The following is a 23,897-nucleotide window of genomic DNA, read 5'->3' on the forward strand; positions in this document are numbered from 1 at the left end:
ATGTAACACAGCAAATAAACACTGCTTGTCATTATTACTATCGCTGTGGATCTGAGTTTGTTTAGAACACAAAAGAAAACAGGGTCAGGAGCTGTCCTGGCCAGCCAGTGGAGACTACCCAGGTCCAGGCACACCCACACTTCTCACAGTAGCCCTCCTGAAGCCTCCTGCTATCTGCCAGCACATGCCCAGCAGGGAGCAGAGGGAGGTACATATGAATACTTTACGTTTAAATTGGCAATAAAGAGGTTAACTTGGTATCTTGACTCTGAATTTTACAGAAACAAAAACGTCTATTGAAATAGCTCCTGAGAGACAGTTTAATAGAGGTGGTGGGTAAAGGATTGGTAATTAAGATGAAATACAACGCAAACATGCAAATCAAGCCTGCAGTGAGGGATCACTGGTCAGAATGGCTGTCATCAAAAAATCTACAAAGGGTACACTCTGGAGAGGGTGTGGAGAAAAGGGAACCCTCTTGCACTGCTGATGGGCATGTAAATTGATAGAGCCACTTTGGAGAACATTGTGGAGATTCCTTAAAGCACTAGGAATAAAACTACCACATGACCCAGCAATCCCACCACTAGGCATATACCGTGAGAAAGCCATAATTGCAAAAGACACATCACCCCAGTGTTCATAGTGGCATTATTTACAATAACTAGGACTGGAAAAAACCTAGATGTCTGTTGATAGGTGAATGGATAAGGGTGTTTGGTGTATATATATATATATATATATATATATACACACAATGGAATATTACTCAACCTTATAAAGAATGCATTTGAGTCAGTGCCAGCGAGGTGAATGAATCTAGAGCTTGTTACACAGAGTAAAGTGTCAGAAAGAGAAAATGATTGTCTATTACCACATATACACAGAATCTAGAAAGATGGCACTGATGAATCTATTTGCAGGGCATGCAGAGACTCAGACGTGGAGACCACAGCCGGGGGAGGAGAGGGTGGGCCAAACTGAGGGAGAGAGAGAAGCACTGCCTTACATACGCCACCACGTGCAAGGTGGACCCTCAGTGGGAAGCTGCTGCGTCATGCAGCCTGGGGCTCTGTGACGGCCTGCAGGGGCAGGATGGGATGCGGGTGTAGGAGGGAGGCGTTCAAGAGGGAGGGGCTTATGTACACGTGTCTGCTGGTTCACATCGTTATATGGCAGAAACCAACACAACACTGCATAGCAATTATCCTCCAATTAAAAAAAAATAAAGCAGAAGATGAAATTCAGAGGTTTGGTACAGTCAGTGAGACCACATCTTCTACAAAGGCTCATTTCAGCACGAGCGTGAGTCCTCAGGTGTGGAGAACGGCCGCTTCATTTCCCGTGAAACGGAGCAGGACTGTGGTCCTCGCCCTGACCCACCCCCAAGTCCTCTACTGCTGTCTGCCCGTGGAAAACATCAGCCACAAATAAGTTTAATCAGAGAAGTGAGAAATGCTGCAACAAAAGAAAACAATCAAAGGAGACTAAATGTAATAATGTAGTCTTCACACTTAGTCCAGGACCTGTAGCTCTTTCTCAAAGACTGTAGGAAGTATTCTGAGCCATATCCTGTGAGCCGTCTTACAGACACTAGAACACTAGGCGGAGAAGCTGACTACATGCTGGCCAGCCCGTACCCACCCAGGACTTGCATTGCCGCAGTTTCGAGAACTGACTGCAAAGAAATGGGAACGAATGGATCCCGGAACTGAAGATTAACTGTGCCTAAAACAATGCAGAGGATGCTGGTCAGACCACTGCTGACTAGCCTGAAGATGACTGTCAGAGCTGACTGTGCCGTTCTGCATGTAACCCGCCACCCCCAGCTCTGTCTACAGATGCTCTCACCCGCTGCTTGTCAGCGTGTGAGGGGAGTCGGCCTTTGGAAGGATGTCCATCACCTTTCCCATCCCAGTTGCCGGCATCTGAAATAAAGCAAACTTGCCTTTCCACCAACCTGGCCGGTTTAACGGCTTTTGGGCGGCGAGCAAGAGGAACCACACACTCCTGTAACACCAGCGTCTGCTGACCCACGTCTGACCCCCAAGCAGGGACACACGAGGAAACTCTCCATACTGGTCCCCTCGTGAACTCAATCTGAATAAGGTGATCGGTGTGTGAACGGCAGTGGACTGGCTCCATTAATACAAATGAGCCTTGTCTAGTCTACTTTTTTAAAAAAATTGTTGTCTAAGTCATATCTTCTTTAATATGAATTTTTGCATTTGTTCTCTGCACAACAAATCATTTTTAAGTTATCAGTTCAAGAAAAATGTGTCATTTCCCATTCTCTCAAGCCATCCAGGTACTTAATTTTAAAAAGTATTTTCCCCTTAGAAGGAAAGATGCTCATACAAATGATGCAACTTTGTAAATGACTGTTTCACTAAGGAGGGTCTGTACCGCCCAGTTAACAGACTGCCCCCTGCTTAACAATGGGGTCCCTTGACTTGGGGCCCCACTGTCTTCTTTCAAGAATGTTCTCTGGATGTTGCAACGAGGAACCTGGGCTGATATCCCTATTCCCAACCAGAAGAGTTTGAAGAAACCTGTCTCAGTGGGGAGACTCTCCCCACCTAGATAGCAGAGGGTATTTGAGAACCCTGGAGGCATTGGGTTGTCAGGACGAGGGAGCGGGAGGGAGCCTTCTACCCCCTATCTAGTGGGCAGGGTCCCGGGAAGCTGCTGTGGGCGTCCCAGCCAGCTCCAGCCCAACGTGTGAACGGTCCAGGGTGGAGAGACCCTGGGCTGGAGCAAGACCAAGCTGCTATTTGAAGGGGCAGCGGACGATTCTGGATAGAACTTCTGGTTTTAGGAACTGTTCTCCCTGAAATCAATAAGGATCCTGAGAATGGAATAAAGGTGATCTCTCCATCACCTTTCCCCCACCTCTCAGCTCACAGTACATATCTTTCTCTTTACAACACGCTTTCACAAATTGGGTCAAAATTCCCACTTCCTTTGCCTTGCTGTGTATGTGTCAACTCATCATATTTATTGACTAAAATGACATTGTAACTGTAATGACAAGGGAAAGGCAGCATCCTCTTGGTCTGTGTAAAGAGTGTGATTTGAGGTTTTTACCTGCGAACATGCTTTCCTGAAACCTGACCTTTGGTGCTGACCCCGGCTTTCTGTCTTTCCTCTGGGTTGTCTTCCTTTTGAACTGACTCAAAGAATCATTTTTCCCCCTCTGGGGTTTTCGCCAAAACCTTTCATTTTTTAAAATTCTGTGCATTTTCTCTCACATTTATTTGTGTTGTGATTACTTTTCACAAACAACTTCCTTGTGATTATTACCTTTTGGGCAAAATGGGGAAGCAGATCTTTTTGAACAAGAGCCTCCACTAGAATACTACATAGCAAAGATAAATTATCCATACATATACCTATGTATATGTGTCAGTTACATGTATGTGTGTGTACATAGACATGTACACACACATGCACACATGGATCCTTAACTTATATGTTTAAAAATATGTCTTCCTCCTACTTTAAAGATGCATCACTAGAAGAAATAGCTCAGCAGTATAGCTGGAGTTCAATGTATTTGAGGGAATGTTTTTAGGGATTTCAAATCAGTGGCAAGAATTTCTGATGAAACCCTGCAGGGCATCTGAAGTCAGCTACCAAGAGAAAGATGAACAAATAATCTCCACTGGGGTGAAGAACAGAAAGTATGTGTTACCCAGGAGGCCACAAGCAAAGTGGATGGAGCCTGCCTCCACGTGCAGCGAGCTCGTCTGCAGCCCGGGGATGCTGTGTGACGACTCCCTGTCTTGCTCCCTCATCCAAAGGCAGGTGTCTGGTCCCTCATATGGGAGCCGTGCCTGGGCTGGCAGCTTCCCCTTTGGCTCAGCTCCACACTTGATTCCTTGGAGGCATAGAGTTTTAAGAGCTGAAAGAACTCACAGATGCCAATTCCTTGGGTTTATAGACAAAAGACTTGCTGTGAATTGAAAGGACGTGACTTGCCCAAGGACCACTGCTAGGTAGTGACAGAAATGTGTTCTGCCCACAGATGGGCTAGATTTTAGTCAAGACTTCTTTACACTACACTAGTCAGCAGAAAATTTATATTTTTTCTCCAGCTCTTTAAGATTTCAATTGTTATCACCTCTCCTCCCACTGCACAATCATCAAAATGAGTGTAAGCCTCTCCCCTACACAGAGAATTTTCTCTCTACCTTGGTTGTATATGGGTGTCTCTCTTCTCTGAATTCTTATTGCTGTTAAGTCATGTCTGACCCTTTGCGACCCATGGGCTACAGCACGCCAGGTTGCCTTTCATCATCTCCCAGAGTTTGCACAAACTCATGTCCATTAAGTCTGTGATGCCATCCAACCACCTCATCCTCTGTTGTCCCCTTCTCCTCCTGCCTTCAGTCTTTTCCAGCATCAGGGTCTTTTCCAATGAGCAAGCTCTTTGCATCAGTGGCCAAAGTATTGGAGCTTCAGCATCAGTTTTTCCAATGAATATTCAGGGTTGGTTTCTTTTAGGATTGACTGGTTTGATGTCCTTGCTGTCCAAAGGACTCTCAAGAGTCTTCTCCAGCACCCCAATTCGAAGACATAAATTCTTTGGTGCTTACCCTTTTTTATTGTCCAGCTCTCACACCTATACATGACCACTGGAAAAACCATAGCTTTGACTAGATGGACCTTTATTGACAAAGTAATGTCTCTGCTTTTTAATATGCTCTCTAGGTTTGTCATAGATTTTATTCCAAGGAGCAAACATCTTTTAATTTCAGGGCTGCAGTCACCATCCACAGTGATTTTGGAGCCCAAGAAAATAAAGTCTGTCACTGCTTCCATTGTTTCCCCGTCTATTTTCCGTGATGTGATGGGACCGGATGCCATGATCTTAGCTTTCTGAATGTTGAGTTTTAAGCCAGCTTTTTCACTCTCCTCTTTCCACTCTCATCATTCTTTTTTTCCACTCTCCTGAATTCTTGTAACATAATCCAATTGTTTAGGTGACCATAAACACATATTCTGTACGCCGTCTTCCCAAAAATATCCTTGTGAAAAGGATTCTTAAGCTTCTTTGATCTTCAATATAATTTCTAGGTGCCTCAGCAGTAAAAAGTATATAAATACGGCAATCAAATACAGTATGTAAACGTATCTGTGACTTTCACTTAAAAATCTCAGTTAAGGGACTTCTCTGGTGGCCCAGTGGCTAACAATCTGCCTTGCAAGCAGGGAATGAGGGTTCAAGTCCAGACTGGGAAACGAAGACTCTTCTCTGCTGCTGGCAACTAAGCCCGTGAGTCACATCTGCTGAGCCCTCAGGCCACTACCAGAGTCCGTGCACCACAGTGAAAGGTCCTACATAATACAGCCAAGATCCTACACGCCGCAATTAAGGTCTAGTGTAGCCAGATAAATAAATAAAAAACAAATAAAGTTAAAAATAAAATCTCAGTTAATAGACTGTTGATTTTTCTTTCTTTTTTTTTTTTTTTTTGGTTATTTTCAAACTTAAAGCAGATGTTGACAATCTAGATTTGTGACTATAATAGTTGATCTTTTCTGAAAATTTCTAGAGATCATTAATAAACCTATATAACTCTCTTGAGTTCATTTAATATTTTAACCTATACAGACCCTTCTTTATAGTTCTTTCTCTTTTAAGAGAATCTGCCTTTACATGGAAAATTCTATTTCTTATCGATTATCTGGGTCTTTATGTACAAGTGATAAGCTTTCTTTTGTAAAAAGGAGGGGTCCTTAAGATGCCAGTTATATATATATAACTACAAGATTTTTAAGAGGTTGCTTTGTATATTTTCAGAAAATACTTCCTAGATTTAAATTTAATGTTAATAAATCTGCCATAACTCTGCACACCCACAGGTACCTAAGGAACAATTGTACAGAGTTGAATGTCATCACAGTGCTTGGACTCAGTTATGAAACCCTCATAGAATCGATCTTAAATGGCAAAAGTTGGAATGAATTTTCATCAAATATAGATTTTAGAATTTAACTCAAGGCTTATTAATGTCTCGGGATTATGTACTAGTCAATAATATAAGCAATGCAATTATAGAGACAAATAAAAAATCAGTCGTTAAAAAGTAACTGTGCATTTAATCTTAAAAAGGCAAAGCATTTCAAAAAAGGGAAGGGGCCTCTCAGAAAAGTCTTTCCAAAATTCAAGATGCGTTAAAGCATTGAAAATAAAATTAGTATTGTTACCATACTCAGTTGACTATAAAATATCATTAACTGATTTCATTAGTTGAATAGCGGTGTTTTAGAATGAATAAAAACCACTGCCCTCTGAGACATACAGGTTGATAAAGCAAAGCCTGAACTCAGAACCATTAAAATGTGTAAAACCAACCGACAAGCAGAAGACTAGAGAAGCCACGTGCTATGGACACAGGAAGTCATGTAGAAGCATATTTTGCTGAAAGCTCCTACACATCCGTGGGGTCTACGTCAACGCTCACGGAGCAGGTGGCGAGCACACGTGAGCGGGAAGAAAGGTGTGTTCGGGAGGCGGCAAGACTGCATTAGCGTCCTGAGAACAACAATGAAGCTGCAAGATAAAAACACTGAGCTTAACTTTACCCAAACCCTATTGAAAAACTGAGGCACAGAAGCACCCAGGGCCAACCAGCTAATACAGGGTGAGTGGGGTTGAACACTCACCCCTCATTCCACAGAGCGGTTCTGTGATTCGACACCCGAGGAAGAGCCTTTGATGAAGAACCTCAGATGTGTTTCTACTTTTTTTTTTTTTTTCATTTATTTGTATTAGTTGGAGGCTAATTATTTTACAATATTGTAGTGGTTTTTGCCATACATTGACATGAATCAGCCACAGATTTACATGTGTTCCCCATCCTGATCCCCCCTCCCGCCTCCCTCCCCATCCCATCCCTCTGGGTCTTCCCAGGGCACCAGGCCCGAGCGCTTGTCTCACGCAGCCAACCTGGGCTGGTGATCTGTTTCACCCTTGATAGTATACTTGTTTCAATGCTATTCTCTCAGAACATCCCACCCTCGCCTTCTCCCACAGAGTCCAAAAGTCTGTTCTGTACATCTGTGTCTCTTTTTCTGTTTTGCATATAGGGTTATCGTTATCATCTTTTTAAATTCCATATATATGCATTAGTATACTGTATTGGTCTTTATCTTTCTGGCTTACTTCACTCTGTAAAATGGGCTTTCTTTGCTGATTAACCCAAAGTGAAAGTGTTAGTCATTCAGCCGCGTCTGACTCTTTGTGACCCCATGGACTGCAGTCCATCAGGCTCCTCTGTCCACAGGATTCCCCAGGCAAGAGTACTGGACTGGGTTGCCATGCCCTCCTCCAGGGGATCTTCCCACCCCATGGATCGAACCCGAGTCTCCAGCACTGCAGGTGTATTCCTCATCATCTAAGCCACCAGGGAAGCCCAAATTAATCCAAAGGCATAATCAGTTTGATAAATATAGAATATGACTATATGCATCATTGTATTTTGTTAAGTGTTCATGTTGGAGTTTTGCTTTTTTCATTGCTATTTTCATCCAACAGGCAAGTTTTTCATTTCCACACAGGTGACTGGCCAGGGTATTTATGTAGTTGCTGAAACTGGAGTATCTGAGCTGGATTGGGGTCCACAGGGACCTCATAGTTTAGTGGACGTTCATCTCCATGAGAGCGGGCGAGGTCCCCCCAGAAGCCAGCTCCTGCTGTCCTTGGCCCTTCTGCTGCAGCCCTGCGGCCCCAGGCTCCCTCTCAAGGTGCAGTGACAGGCGTGTCACCGCCACAGACTGTGGGCTGGCCCCCACCATTCAGACACTAGCCATAAATAAACAGCCTGTAAAAACATTCGAGAGATTTATAAAATGTTCGCTTATGTGATTTCATCGATTGGATAATTGAGGGCAGAGCACACGGACATACTTGGAAGTCTGAGTGATCCTCTTGGAATATTTATACTGATTAAACAAACCAGATAACTTAAAAATCCCTTCTATAGTTCATATTTTTATATACAATCTCATTTCTTGAGACACATAAAAGTCTACTTACAGTGACAATGATTTTGTGAGTTGAAAAAACACATTCAATGGTAAAAAAAAAATGTTTGTAACAGCTCAGTCAATAGACTGTTGAAAGTCAAAGATGAATGGTATTTTGGGAAAGAATTGGCTTGAACTTAGAAGCGCAACTTTGTCAAATAACCAATTAATATGATTTGACAAAGTTTAGGGGAAGTCATGTGCAATTGTGTATGGTACAGTCCTCCCACCCAAGAGAAAGAAACTTGTACTCTAATGAGAAAAGAAGACCAATTAAAAAGAAAGAAAAGCTTTCAAGACCCAAAATGTTTAGTCTACATACTGATGTTTAGGCTCCACGGTGCCCAAGCAAATGTGTCTCCTCCAAGGGAATCAATCTTGGGAATGGCCCTCCCACAAGTCAGTGGGGCACAGACTATGAGAACCTCTAATTTATGGGGAGAAATGATTGTCCTTTCAAGTTTGCATGAGACAGCATGACAAGGATAGTAAATGCATGACGGGGAGGAAATCCACGGGGTGGGCACTTGGGTTCTATGCCCCTTGGCCATGGATCACAGGGACCAGATCTCTCACGGGCATGACAGGGACCCTGAAGCTCATTTTTCTAACCAACTTGGGACCAGGCTCACCTCTTCCTCCCTCTGTTTCCTTATTCCCATGACCCTTGAGATGCGTCTTCCTGGTTCAGAAGGAAGAGAATCAGTTCTTGGGGGGAGCGGGGAGAGGTGCAATGTCAGAGGTTATCAACTCCTCCCCAGACCATCATTTGCTTGTTCTCTAATAAACACTTCTGCAAAGGGCTGTTTGTAAGTGGCCTTGTATGATATGCTGATCCTTAATTCTTTTTCTGAAACAAGGTTTTTGTTTTTCTAACTTTGTATTCTGTATTGAGGTGTAGCTGGTTAACAATGTTGTGATGGTTTCAGGTGAAGGGTGAAGGGACTCAGACATACATGTATCCCTTCTCCCCCAAACCCCTCTCCCATTCAGACTTCTGCACAGCATTGACCAGAGTTCCTCATGCTATACAGCAGGTCTTTGTTGGTTATCCATTTTAAATATAGCAGTTTGTACACGTCCGTTCCAAATTCCCTAACTGTCTGGTACTCACTCCAAAACCATAAGCTCATTCTCAAAATCTGTGTGTCTATTGCTGTTTCCTAAGTTCATTTGCAATATTTCTTTTAAGATTCCACATATATGGGATGTCATAATAAAGGACAGGCATGTTACGGACCTAACAGAAGCAGAAGATATTGAGAAGAGGTGGCAAGAAAACACAGAAGAACTGTACAGTAAAGATCTTCATGACCCAGATAATCATGATGGTTTGATCACTCACCTAGAGCCAGACATCCTGGAATGTGAAGTCAGGTGGGCCTTAGGAAGCATCACTATGAACAAAGCTAGTGGAGGTGATGGAATTCCAGTTGAGCTATTTCAAATTCCATAAGATGATGCTGTGAAAGTGCTGCACTCAATATGCCAGCAAATTTGGAAAACTCAGCAGTGGCCACAGGACTGGAAAAAGTCAGCTTTTATTCCAATCCCAAAGAAAGGCAATGCCAAAGAATGCTCAAATCACCACACAATTACACTCATCTCACACACTAGTAAAGTAATGCTCAAAATTCTCCAAGCCAAGATTCAACAGTACATGAACTGTGAACTTCCAGATGTTTAAGCTGAATTTAGAAAAGGCAGAGGAACCAGGGATCAAATTGTCAATATCTGGTTGATCATTGAAAAATCAAGAGAGTTCCAGAAAAATATCTATTTCTGCTTTATTGACTATGTCAAAGACTGACTATGTGGATCACAACAAACTGTGAAAAATTCCTCAAGAGACTGGAATACCAGACCACCCTACCTGTCTCCTGAGAAATCTGTATGCAGGTCAGGAAGCAACAGTTAGAACTGGGTATGGAACAACAGACTGGTTCCAAATAGGGAAAGGAGTACATCAAGGCTCTATATTGTCACCCTGTTTATTTAACTTCTATGCAGACTACATCATGAGAAACACTGGGCTGGATGATTCACAAGCTGGAATCAAGATTGCTGGGAGAAATATCAATATCCTCAGATATGCAGATGACACCACCCTTATGGCAGAAAGTGAAGAAGAACTAAAGAGCCTCTTGATGAGAGTGAAAGAGGAAATTGAAAAAGGTGACTTAAAACTTACATTCAGAAAATTAAGATCAAGGCATCCGGTCCCACCACTTCATGGCAAATAGATGGGGAAACAGTGGAAACAGTGACAGACTTTATTTTGGGGGGCTCCAAAATCACTGCATGTGGTGACTGCAGCCATGAAATTAAAAGACATGTGCTCCTCAGAAGAAAATTTATGACCAACCTAGACAGCATGCTAAAAACAGAGGCATTACTTTGCCAACAAAGGTCTGTCTAATCAAGGCTGTGGCTTTTCCAATAGTCATGTATGGATGTGAGAGTTGGACTATAAAGAAAGCTGAGTGCCAAAGAATTGATGCTTTTGAACTGTGGTGTTGGAGAAGACTCTTGAGAGGCCCTTGGACTGCAAGGAGATCCAACCAGTTCATCCTAAAGGAGATCAATCCTGGGTGTTCATTGGAAGGACTGATGCTGAAGCTGAAACTCCATTACTTTGGCCACCTGAAGTGAAGAACTGACTCATTTGAAAAGACCCTGATGCTGGGAAAGATTGAAGGCAGAAAGAGAAGTGGATGACACAGGATGAGATGGTTGGATGGCATCACCAACTCAATGGAGATGAGTTTGAGTTGGCTCTGGGAGTTGGTGATGAACAGGGAGGCCTGGTGTGCTGCTGTCATGGGGTCGCAAAGAGTCCCAGACACAACTGAGCAACTGAACTGAACTGAGTACGATATTTCTCCTTCTCTGTCTGACTTACTTCACTGAATATGATACTCTCTACGTCCATCCATGTCCCTGTAAATGGCATTTTTCATTCTTTTTAATGGCTGAGTGATATTTCATTATATAAATTAAAATATAATTATATTATCATTATATAAATTAAATATATGTTTTATTAGCATATATTATACCATATTATATATATATATGTATGTATATATACACCATATCTACTTTATCTGTTCCTTTTGATGGAAATCAAGGTTGTTTTCATGGAATATTTGGGTGCATGTATCTTTTCAGATCAAGTTTTACCCCAGATATATGCCCAGGGTTGGGACTGCTGGTCATATTGTAGCTCTCTTTTTAGTTCTTTAAGGAAACTCCATACTTTTCTCCATAGTGTCTGCACCAATTTACTTTCCTACCAGCAGTGTACGAAGGTTTCCTTCTTGCCACACTCTCTCCAGCATTTATCATTTGTGGATTTTTTTGATGATGGTCATTCTGATTGGTGTGAGGCGATGTATTTTCTGAAACAACTTTCTGATGTACTTCTCACTGCAATTTGGGTTTTCTTTTCAAAAAAGCAAATAAGAATTTAATCTTTAATCAGTCTTGTCTTTTCTTCTTCATTGAGATACAGCATTTACAAGTGGAATTTACACTAAAATGTGGCTGCATGTCAGCGATGAAGGACATGGAAGCCCACGAGTGCATGAATGAGTCAGCATGTGTTTATCAAGGGCCGAAACCGTGAACCTGATTTAGGGTGCTGCTCACACCTGATTCCCCTCTCCAGATGGCAGCTGTAACAGCACAGCAAACTCCTGGTTTCTCCCCTCCGGAAGAGAAACCCAGCAGGCGGACCTGGGGACATGAATTATGGAGGAAAGAGAATGGTGCTTAGTCACTGAGTCGTGTCTGACACTTTGCAACCCCCTGGACTGTGGCCTGCCAGACTCCTCTGTCCATGAGATTTCCCAGGCAAGAATACTGGAATGGGTAGCTACTCCTTTCTCCAGGGCATCTTCCCAATCCAGGGATCGAACACATGTCTCCTGTGGCTCCTGCGTTGGCAGGCAGATTTTTTACCACTAGCGTCACCTGGGAAAGCTCTGGAGGCCAGTGAGTGAAAGTCACTCAGTCGTGTCTGACTCTTTGCAACCCCATGAACTACACAGTGCACGGAATTCTCCAGGCCAGAATACTGGAGTAGGTAACCTTTCCCTTCTCCAGGGGATCTTCCCAACCAGGGATCGAACCCGGGTCTCCCACATTGCAGGTGGATTCTTAACCAGCTGAGCCATCAGGGAAGCCCCTGGAAGCAAAGGTCGGGACATCAAACCCAGGCTCTGCCATCTGGTCCCATGTGACTCTGGCCAAGTAGCATAATCACTTTTCCTCAGTCTTCTCGTCTATATATTGGGTGTAACAGTAGAGCATTGGTAGGACCCCGTGGGAGGAAAGCACATGAATTAGCGCTTCCTGGCCCAGCAGCGGCACCATGACCATCACAGACATCTGTCAACAGTCTGACCTGGGAGAAGGGAGGGAGCGAGGAAGAGAAGGGAAAATTCACACAGAAGTTGGAGCCTGAGGCTTTGCCCTAAAAGGCGAGCAGAAGTGAGCTTGTACAGGGCGGGGTGAGGGGCAGGAGGGGGTAAAAAGCCAGGCTCGGATAGTGAGTGTGATGGAAGGGCAGGGACTCCGGCCCTGCTGTGTCCGCTGTGGCTGCGAGGGGGCAGTGAGGACCTCACCTGCCCCCCGGCAGCCTCTCCCCCCACCGCCCGCAGTCCACCAGAGACAGGAGACGGAGCCCCTTCACCACATCAGTAATGCCAGGTCACTGAGGGAGATGATTTCCTTCTTGGATATCTTAGCTGAGAATAAATGGTAACAACAAATGGCCACCATGAATCCAGCAATACTTTCAAATATGTTGTAATTAATTACCGAAGCATCTTTGTGCAATATTCAAGTTGAATGTTTCGTAAAGTGAAAACAACATGCTTTCACACAGGGTCACGTGTCTCTGGACCAATGTGTGTCCCCGACGAGATGCAAAGGTGAGGAGGGATTTTAAACAGAGGTGTGTGACCTGGTGGGATTTATATTTCAGGTGGATGACCCTAGCTGCTTGTGGTCAGATGTGCGGACAGAACCTGGGCTAGGGGACCTCCTGGGATTCAGCAGGGGTGCAGGGGGGGTGGGCTGTAGGTCACTGGACAGAGCTTGGATGGGTGGAAGAGTGTGAGACATGTCTAAAGTGATGCTTGACGTCTCCACTCTCTTCCCTGACACCTCCAGCATGCTCTTATCTAGAGCACAGCATGGAGACTCCTGGGAATGCAAGCGTCTCTCCAACACCATGCCCTCAAGGAAGGTCTCCCAGGGATCCCAGCTACCAGTGTCCTGCTGGTCCTCACCCCAGCCCCCAGGCCCTGCCAGGCTTTCCTTCGAGTCTCTTTTTTGTGTCTGGGACGTCCTGCATGTGACAGATTTACTCTGTTGCTCTCAGCTTACCCACTTCATTGTCCAGCAGGGAGCCTCTTTGTCTGTCTTGCTCACAGATGTTCTGGGCTGCGTTGTGTCCTGTAGATTCACAGGCTGAAGCCCTAACCCCTGGCATCTCAGCACATGACTGTGTTTGGAGACGGGGGCTCTACAGAGGTAAAGAAGGTGAAATGAGGTCATGGGGAGGGGTGAGTCCAATCTGACCAGTGTCCCTGTAAGAAGAAATCAGGACGCAGACAGGTGCAGAGGGCAGACCCCGTGAGGACGTGGGGAGAAGACAAATACCCGCAGGCCAAGAAGGGAGCCCTCAGAGGAAGCTAACCCTGCTGGCACCTTGAGCCCAGACTTCCAGCTTCGGGGGCTGAAACACAATACGTTTCTGCTCTTTAGGCCTGTGATAAGGTTCCTCAGCGGGGAAAACACTCTGGGATTGCAACAGGGTGACCACACCTTCCATGAAAGTGGCAAAGACTTGTTTTTCCCACATTTAAATAGATTATTAAAAGGTGAAAAAAAAGAGAAACTTCAGATTGAGATATTTAAAAAAATGCTAACCCTCTGGAAAATTTAATGAGGGGATTACGTTCTTTTTAAAAATAAGTAGTGCCGCTGTCAAGGGAACATACACACATACACACACACAGATACATTGGTGTGTTCTTCGTCACTTTTTACTGATACATTTTAATTTATTTCTTTTCTAGATAATTCTCAAATTTGTCTTTTTTTTTCCCCCACCACCTGCACTGCATCTTTTTTCTTCTTCAGAAGCAAATATATCATATATAATCAATTCAACTGTGATATCTTCAACGTACATAAAATGAGGCAGGGACTGTCTGCATAAATTGCATCATACCCTCTATGTCAATGAAGAGAAGGGAGGGTGTCCCAAGCATACGCAACCCATGGGAGCTGTTGTTAGTTTTGAACAAGTGACGCTAAACAATGCAAACCATTCCCATGAGATGAAGTGTAGAAAGCAAGCAGTCAAAAATACATATGATTGTTAAACTCAAAGAAAGCAACAAACCTTTCATAATATTAAAGTCATCGAACCCAGAAAAATCACTTTAAATATTAAATGTCATCACAGTCTTTACTAAATCTGGAAGCTATCCACAGGTGCCCGTAGAGAACATTGGCAGAGTCACAGCTCCTGAGTTTTGCTGGTGTTGGTGTAAATTGTGACCAGCTCTTGGGTGACACTCGATTCCCAGGACCCCGTCTGGTGGTAACCCATGCCTTTGCGAGAGTGGCCTTGCTCCAGTGGTGATCAGGGTTTGTGGATTAAGAGCTGTGGGTTCCAGGTGTGCTCTTGTGGCTGAAAGAGCAGACTCCTCCTCCCTTTCTTCAGTCAAACCTGTGTGACCACCATCTGGCCTCCTTTCTGCTTTCTGACAGCTCAGCTAGTGAGCCAGGGGCCGGGTAAATGGACAGCACTTGTCAGAGCAGTGACCGACCAGCCTCCTTCTGCTGCGGGCGTCTGCGCCTCTGTTCTCTAGAACATCCTGCCTGTCCTCTCACCCCTGACCCTGGTTCCCCAGCCCCTGGAGATCATCTGAGTCCCCCAGGTCTGTCCAATCCATGTGTTTCTCAAGTTACCTGGGACCAGTCTCTGTGGCTTCCAGCCAAGAAAGCCAGTTGAAAAATAGATGTAGATGAAGAGCGGTAGAAATGCCTGTGACTTTACAAGAACCTCCTCCCAGGAGTCTCTGTAATGGGTTATTTCTCGGTCTTCAAACCTGGCTTCCTTGCTGCCCACCTCCTGCCCAGCTCGCCCCTTCTCCACCACCCCATCCTGGGAACTGGGAATAGCCTCCCCGTGGCTCACGGTGGTCTCAGGATCACGTGCGAGCCTCCCAAGAGTGAGCACTCACACTCAGGGGCTTGTTGTCCAGGGGAAGGGGGTGGGTCTGTGCAGGAATCCTTTGGGCGCATCCATCATGCTCTTCCTGCCAAACTGTGCCATGTGATCACCCTTGTCCGGCAGCCACGTCTGCCCTCAGTTCAGGACTTTCTTCAGACCAGCTGACTCTTCTCAAGCATCAGTCAGAGCTCTCTGGGTTCCAAGTTACACAGACACACCATAAATTAGTTTAAGGGGGGAATGGTTGTGTGTTTTTGGTAGGGGAGGCTCGTTTAGTCTCAGATTACTAGGAAATCCGAAGTGGAAACAGACTAGGTCTCAGCATGATGCTGAAGTCCCAGTGGGGACGGGCAACCTGGACCTTTTCCTGCCCCACCCCGAGCCCTGCTCTTCCTGAATCTGCCTTCCTGTCAGGCGGCAGTTTTGCTGGTGGGCCCCACAGTCGCCCATTTCTGAAGGGCCCACTTCCCTCCATCCTCAGTTATAATAATGTAGATCGTGAGCTCAAAGCTCGTGGTGAACACTGGTGTATGGACTGATATTCATTAAAAAAAAAAAAATATTCAAACATCATTAGATGATTTCACCTTCTAAGAAAAATCAAGTTTATGTTTAACTGTTCACAGTACTGATTTATGGGCAAAACTCTTTGCTATTTGTTAAGGTTTTTGGTTCAATTTCATGGAAATATTTTAAACCAGAGAAATGCCAGAAAAAAAGGGACTTGTTTTTATTCATTTATTGTTTACTTTTTGCTTTTGGTTTAGTTTCCTCTGTGTAAAAAGAAAGAATCCTAAGTCAAACCACAACTAAGTTTTTTTTTTTTTTCTTTTCCCAATGCCTAGGATTTGAAGATACTCAATAAAAAGCTATCTTTTATTGAATGGCGCATTTCCCCTTGCAGAAAGAAAAAAATGAATTGATGTTCTCAATTTTTGTCTGCATGGTTATTATTCCTGCCCCTATAGGAGCAAGGAGTTTCTCAACAGGGGATCACATCTGTGTGATACTTCAAGGCCCTCGGGCCCATCCATGACCCTCCGAATGATGCTGTGGGTCTGGATGTGCCGTGCGTACTGGAGACTGTCTCTGGACCGATGAGGAACCCAGACTGGGAGAGCAGGGACCCCTTGGGAAGGGCCACCATGTGGTCATCACTGAGGCTGTGATTCAGAGCATGGCTGCAGGGCCACCCAGGCCAAGCTCACATGCAAGGCTGAAACGTAGGACCCGTCTGTCCTCAAGTTCTGAAAAATGCCAGGAGTCTGTGTAGAGCAGCACGCTTCTCCAAACCTCACCGGCTTCAACTGCTTAACAAGTCTCAGTGGCAACAAGAAAGGAGCAGAGTCCTCACTCGAGCGTGAGCTGGGCAGAGGGTCCTCCAGGGAGTACCTGGCTGTCCCCGCCACCTCTCCGTAGACAGAGGGCAAGGTCGATTACCATCTGCCCCTCAGAAAGGAACTGCAGTTTCGTGGTGCGTGCTGTCAATGACCTGAACAACATCAGCAGCAGCAGACACACCCAGGCGTTACTTTGTGAGGCATTTACTTAGTTGGAGGTGCTGTATTTTATGCCAAGGGTTTGTGTCGAGTCGCCAGAAATGCCCCCTTCTTGGGTGCTGTGGATCTGCAGACGTTCATGAAGAAGCTTCGAGGAGAAACACTCGTTCCCTGGACAGTGTGCCCTCATATGTTTAGCAAAATTGCAGCAGGTCAGAGCCAATGAGTTTAATGTGATAAATATTTGTCACAGCTTGCATGCTAAGTCGCTGTAGCCCACTAGGCTCCTCTGTTCGTGAGGTTTTCAAGCCAGAATACTGGAGTGGGCTGCCATGATGTGGTACAGCATACAGTGGAATATTACTCTCCCATAAAAAAGAATGAAATAACACCATCTGCGGCAGCGTGAATGGACACAGGTAATATTATGCTAAGTGAGGTAAGTCAGACAGACAAAGACAAATATCATATTAACCACATGTGGAATCTAATTTTTCAAAAAAAAGAGAGATACAAATGAGCTTGTCTATAAAAAGGACATCTAAATATAGAAAACAAACTGTGGTAGCCAAAATGTTAATATGGGGGTAATAGAGCAAGAACTTGGGATGAACACACGTACCACTACATATAACATAGATATCCAATACAGTTCTGGCACAGTCAGCTCTGCTCAATATTCTGTGATAGCCTGTGTGAGAAAAGAATCTAAGAAAAGAATAAATATGCTGTACACCTGAAATTAAGACGGCATGGTAAATTAACTGTACCTCAATGAAATTAAAATATGAAAAAGGAAATGTTCAAATTTGAGCAATGCCGTGAAGTACAGATGAGTTGGAAGAAGTTTGGCTGATGTCAGTATCTTTCTAAATGTAACTCCACTGAGCATGCTTGCCAGGGCTCTCCAGTCCTGAGAGTTAGCGCCTCTGGTTCCATCACGGATAGTATGTGTGCACACGTCTGAGATGTCAAGATATGTGTATCCTTGAATCCAAATTGCATACAATCGTAATTATATGTCTTCTGTGTATAACTGTTTTTACTTGCTTCCAAACTCTTAACTAAGTGATTCCTAATTCCTACACTTTGGATTTGAGACCTGATGAAAGAAATATTTCATTGTATGCAGTGGTTTTGAAAAATGTCTATTTAAGCCCTCTTACCAGACTCAGATTTGCACAAACACCACTTTTCTCCCTCTTTGTCTGTCAAGTGAGTCTCCCTTTGTAGGCTACTTCTACTCTTTAAATCATCTTCACATGCCTATTCCCTTTATTTTTAATTCAGATAATACTCTTAAGTACAAAAAAAATTCAAAGAATGAGATTACCAAAAGCATTGTTTCCGCTACTCAGAATTAATGACACTGCCTGTTACCTTTCTTTCCTTAAATCTTTTAAGCAAAAACTTGGACTGAAAGATAGAAACCCACAAACCATTCCTGCCTTTCCATGATGATGGTGAGGGGTGTGAGGAGGCGCTGGGAATGAAAGGAAGGAAGGAAGAAAACTGAACTCTGATCAACTCCTGGGCATATCCACCTTTCCTCTTCTCCTTCACTCTGCCTCGGGCATCATCCTGTTCTCCTAAAGTTTTCAGACCAGGCAGGGGGCGGAGGCAGTGATGAGCGTGTTGGAGGCTTGGGGGCAGAGCTCAGCTTTCCCCTTGCCCCACCGCTGGTGCCCAGAGACCACAGTGATCATAGCTTACATGAGCCTGGAGAGAACCATCCAAAACATGAAACTCAGCTTTATTTCCCCTTGGTTTCTCTTTATTTTCAGCAGTCAGCATTCTCACCTGGGAAATCCCCTGGACAGAGGAGCCTGGTAGGTTACCGCCCCTGGGGGCCACAAAGAGTTGGAGATGGCTGAAACAAATTAGCAGTCATGCACGGGGATTCCTTAACGGCATTCCAACTCCTAAATGTACCAGAAAGATGGGCGCGCACTCCTTGTTCCCCCACACATCTGTAGATCAAAATCTGAGAAAGGGCCGTCGAGTCCACTGTGGGAATAATGCCCAAGAGTCTGGAAGGCGGAGGAACACTTAGCCCCAGCCGTGGGTGTCACCGGGAATGTGGCCTCCGGTGAGAATTCGACGGGCTGCCCTCCAAGACGTGACGGGCATTTTCCCCAGTGAGCTCAGCAAAGAAGAGAGAGAAGTGATGCCTCATCCTTCCCGGGGAGGCAGCTCCTCCTGGAACGTGCATCGCAGACCCGGCCTCAGGTGGGCGGGAGGGCTCGGGGAGCAGAGATCTCCGACACAGGAGATGGTGGGAGGTTTGTGAATCTGAACCCATGTTCATGTGTTCTCCTCACCTCAGTGGGCTGATGTTTTGAGACCATGGTGATGCCCACGAAGGGGAGGAAGGGGCCGGCAGGGTGTCTGGGGCCTCCTTGGCTCAGCCCTAAACGGTGGGCACAGTGCATCATGTGCCCGGCCCTGGACTAAACCACAGATGCCCACTCCCACCACTCAGAGCGGCCACACTCACTCTCAGGACGACAGCAAAGACATGCTTCAGTCCCCGGAAGCGGGGCTTAAAGTCGCACGGTCTGCCCCGCTCGATCCTTCGCAGGTGTGGTGTGCTGACCTTCTATCTCGGCTGATTACTCACTTCTGTGGCTCCTCTAAGCACCAACAGTGTCAGGACTGACGTCTGTCTCCGTTTCTTCAAAATCTGAGTAATTGAAACTGGCCCTACTGCTTATAACTTTCTGTGGGGAGCCCAGCCCAGCAGCCCATCTGGTGTGGAAATTTTTGAAAGACACGGAAGGTACATTATTCTTAGCCAGAGGATTTCTCTTGGAATTTGAAATTGCTCTCAGTCTTTCATCCTGTCTTCCTGTGGCCTCCCCGGTCCCCATGTTGTGACCAGATGCCCCAGAGACACTCAGAGACTGTTTCCCCTAGGCTTCACGTTGGGGCCACGGAAAGGCTTCAGTAACACATGGAGTTTATTCATAACATTCCGGCCTATCATATACAGTAAAAATAAAATGGAAATTGGTAGATGGCAGATTCAATTATTTCACTATCCACACACGGTGTTGTTGTTTGGCCTCTAAGTCCTGTCTGACTCTTTGTGACCCCATGGGCTGTAGCTCGCCAGGCTCCTCTGTCCATGGAATTTCCCAGGCAAGAATACTGAAGTGGGTTGCCATTCCCTTCTCCAGGGATCTTCCCGACCCAGGGATGGAACCAGAGCCTCCTGCCTTGCAGGGAAATTCTTTACCACTGAGGCACCAGTGGCGCTAAAGGGAGAGTTGACAGAAATATCTCAGGCACAAACATCTCAACTGTTGTAAGTGGGGACCCAACCCACCTTGGCCACCCCCAGAGCAGTCATATGTGAAGCTGGTGTTTACATCTACGGTTCTTTATGATGAGGATGATACAGTCTATGAGATGACCCTTCTACAGTTTGTGTGAGAGAGGTTTTGCTTTCTCTTCTCAACCTCGGACTTCCCCGGTGGCTCAGACGGTAAGAGCATCTGCCTACAATGAGGGAGACTCAAGTTCAATCTCTGGGTTGGGAAGATCCCCTGGAGGAGGAAATGGCAACCCACTCCAGTACTCTTGCCTTGAAAATCCCATGGACGGAGGAGCCATGGACAGAGGCTACAGTCCATGGGGTCGCAAAGAGTCGGACACAACTGAGCCACTTCACTTTCACTTTCGTCAACCTCATTGCCTGCGTTTCTTTGCCTCTCAGATTCGATTCTAAATTTTAATAAGGCTAATGATGTGTTATGAGTTCATTTGAAGACATATGTCTTATATGTGCAGATTCTTTTCATAAATTTCCTACAGTTGAAAAAATCAGAACCTATATAGTATCACATAGCATGATACAAATTATGATCGTTTATAACCTAAGTGTTGGGATGGACACAAACATTTTACAGACATTAGTAAACATTATTAAAGATGTTTTACCTGTTATATTTCTGAAAAGAATCCGAAGGTGTTATCTGATTATAATCACTGTAGATATCCATGTATAAATCCAGCACTGATTCTTCAACCAGATTGTTATTCAAACTGTGTACAAAGCTTTCTGTTAATGAGGAGAATTTTAAATGCTGAAGCTTTGCTTTATACACAGTGTCTTCCTAACTTAAATAGTAGTAACACTGAGTTCAGGTCACTCTGATGATGCTTTTGACTGTGACCCTCCACCTCTGTGACTCTCCACCTACAGAAAAATCTTGGAAGCTTTGAATGAGCCGCAGTCATGCATGACTTGTGTAAGGCTCTGAAGTGGACAGCACACACCATCCCCAGCAGCAGGCAGAGGCTGAAGAAAGATTTGGCCTTGGCCCTTCCTTAACTTTCAATCCCACAAGCATGTACTGAATCTCCATCCACTGCTGGGTACCATGATGAAGTTCCAGGAATTCCAAGTCCAGGGCCTGACACTTCCTCTGGGGCACATCTTCCAGGATATACTTTCTCCTTCTTCTCACCCTTCCCTGTCAATCCATCTCCACTTAGTTCTGCTGTTGCTGCTTGCTCACATCACCTTTTCCCAGGATAACTTTCACATCCCAAAGCCTCCATGAGATTATACACAGCATTTCACATATCCACAGCTGCGCCTGACAAGGAGAAACAGAAAGTAGAAACAAGTATCATCCCATAATTAAGTCTGACTTAGAGTGAGTCATGAATGTATCTATTAGGTTTCTTCAGCGTGAATTTGCAGTAGATAAAAGTCTTCACTTGGTCATATGTAAGCAGTTGTGGCCAAAAACATTTGAAAACAGATGAGAAACTATTTTGTAAGAATGGTGTCATTTCAATGTATCGATGCAATTATTTTTGTATTAGAGCTACTACTGGTTACTTCCCTATTAGTTAGCAAATATTATTAACCTTTTACTAAATCAGCACTTTTCTGCATTTATTTATTGACTGATTTTTATTAATTTACTTTCAGTCAGTCAATTCAGTCCTTCCATCATGTCTGGCTCTTTGTGACCCCATGGACTGCACCATGCCAGGCTTTCCTGTCCATCACCAACTCCCAGGACTTGCTCAGGTTCAAGTCCATCAAGTTAGTGATGCCATCCAACCATCTCATCCTCTGTTGTCCCCTTCTCCTCCCACCTTCAATCTTTCCCAGCATAAGGGTCTTTTCCAATGTGGTGGCCAAAGTATTGCAGCTTCAGCTTCAACATCAGTCCTTCCAATGAATATTCAGGACTGATTTCCCTTAGAATGGACTAGTTGGATCTCCTTGCAGTCCAAGGGACTCTCAAGAGTCTTCTCCAACACCACAGTTCAAAAGCATCAATTCTTCGGTGCTCAGCTTTCTTTACAGTCCAACTCTCACATCCATACATGACTACTGGAAAAACTGTAGCTTTGACTAGATGGACCTTTGTTGGCAAAGTAATGTCTCTGCTTTTTAATATGCTGTCTAAGTTGGTCATAGCTTTTCTTCCAAGGAGAAGTGTCCTTTAATTTCATGGCTGCAGTCACCAAACTGCAGTGATTTTGAAGCCCCCCAAAAATAAAGTCTGTCACTGTTTCCATTATTTCCCCATCTATTTTCCATGAAGTGATTGGACTGGATGCCATGATCTTAGTTTTCTGAATGTTGAGTTTTAAGCCAGCTTTTTCACTCTCCTCCTTTACTTTCATCAAGAGGCTCTTTAGTTCTTCTTCACTTTCTGCCATAAGAGTGGTGTCATCTGTGTGTCTGAGGTTATTGATATTTCTCCTGGTAATTTTGATTCCAGCTTGTGCTTCATCCAGCTTGGCATTCCACATGATATACTCTGCATATAAGTTAAATAAGCAGGGTGATAATATACAGCCTTGACATACTCCTTTCCCAATTTGGAACCAGTCTATTGTTTCATGTCCGATTCTAACTGTTGCTTCTTGACCTGAGTATAGATTTCTCAGGAGACAGGTCAGGTGGCCTGATATTCCCATCTCTTTTAGAATCTTCCACAGTTTGTTGTAATTCTCACAGTCAAAGGCTTTGGCTTGCATAGTCAATAAAGCAGAAGCAAACGTTTTTCTAGAACTCTCTTGCATTTTAGATGATCCAACAGATGTTGGCAATTTGATCTCTGGTTCTTTTGCCTTTTCTGAATCGACCTTGAACATCTGGAAGTTCTAGGTTTCATATACTGCTAAAGCTTGGCTTGGAGAATTTTGAGCATTACTTTGCCAGCGTGTGAGATGAGTGCAATTGCGTGGTAGTTGGACATTCTTTGACTTTGCCTTTCTTTGGAATTAGAATGAAAACTTACCTTTTCCAATCCTGTGGCCACTGCTGAGTTTTCCAAATTTGCTGGAGTACTGAGTGCAGCACTTTCAGAGCATCATCTTTTATGTATTTTGGTATCTAGCGATGTGGCTGTGCTGGGTCTTAGCTGCGTGACGTGGGGTCTGTCCTTGTGCTGCATGGACTCTCTAGTTGGGGCCCCTGGGCTCAGTAGTTGTGGGACACAGGCTTAATTTCTCCTCAGCATGAGGGACTGCAGTTCGCTGACTAGGGATCAAACCTGTGTCCTTTGCATTGCAAAGTGCATTCTTAACTACGGGACCGTTTGGGAAGTCCCCTGGATTTTGTGGATGCCAATTCCCCATACATGATGTTGGCTCAGTTCAGGTCAATTCAGTCACTCAGTCGTGTCTGACTCTTTGCAAACCCATGAACCACAGCACAACAGGCCTCCCTGTCCATCACCAACTCCCGGAGTCCCCCCAAACCCATTTCCATTGAGTTGGTGATGCCATCCAACCATGTCATCATCTGCCGTCCCTTTCTCCTCCTGCTTTCAATCTTTTCCAGCATCAGGGGATTTTCAAATGAGTCAGCTCTTCGTATCAGGGGGCCAAAGCTTCAAAATCAGTCCTTCCAATGAACACCCAGGACTGATCTCCTCTAGGATGAACTGGTTCGATTTCCTTGCAGTCCAAGGGACTCTCAAGAGTCTTTGCCAAAACCACAGTTCAAAAGCATCAATTCTTCCCTGCTCAGCTTTCTTCACAGTCCAACTCTCACATCCATACATGACCACTGGAAAAACCATAGCCTTGACTTAGACGGACCTTTGTTGACAAAGTAATGTCTCTGCTTTTTA

This window comes from Cervus canadensis, chromosome 16 (genome assembly GCF_019320065.1).
Source record: "Cervus canadensis isolate Bull #8, Minnesota chromosome 16, ASM1932006v1, whole genome shotgun sequence".
Taxonomy (NCBI): Eukaryota; Metazoa; Chordata; class Mammalia; order Artiodactyla; family Cervidae; genus Cervus; species Cervus canadensis.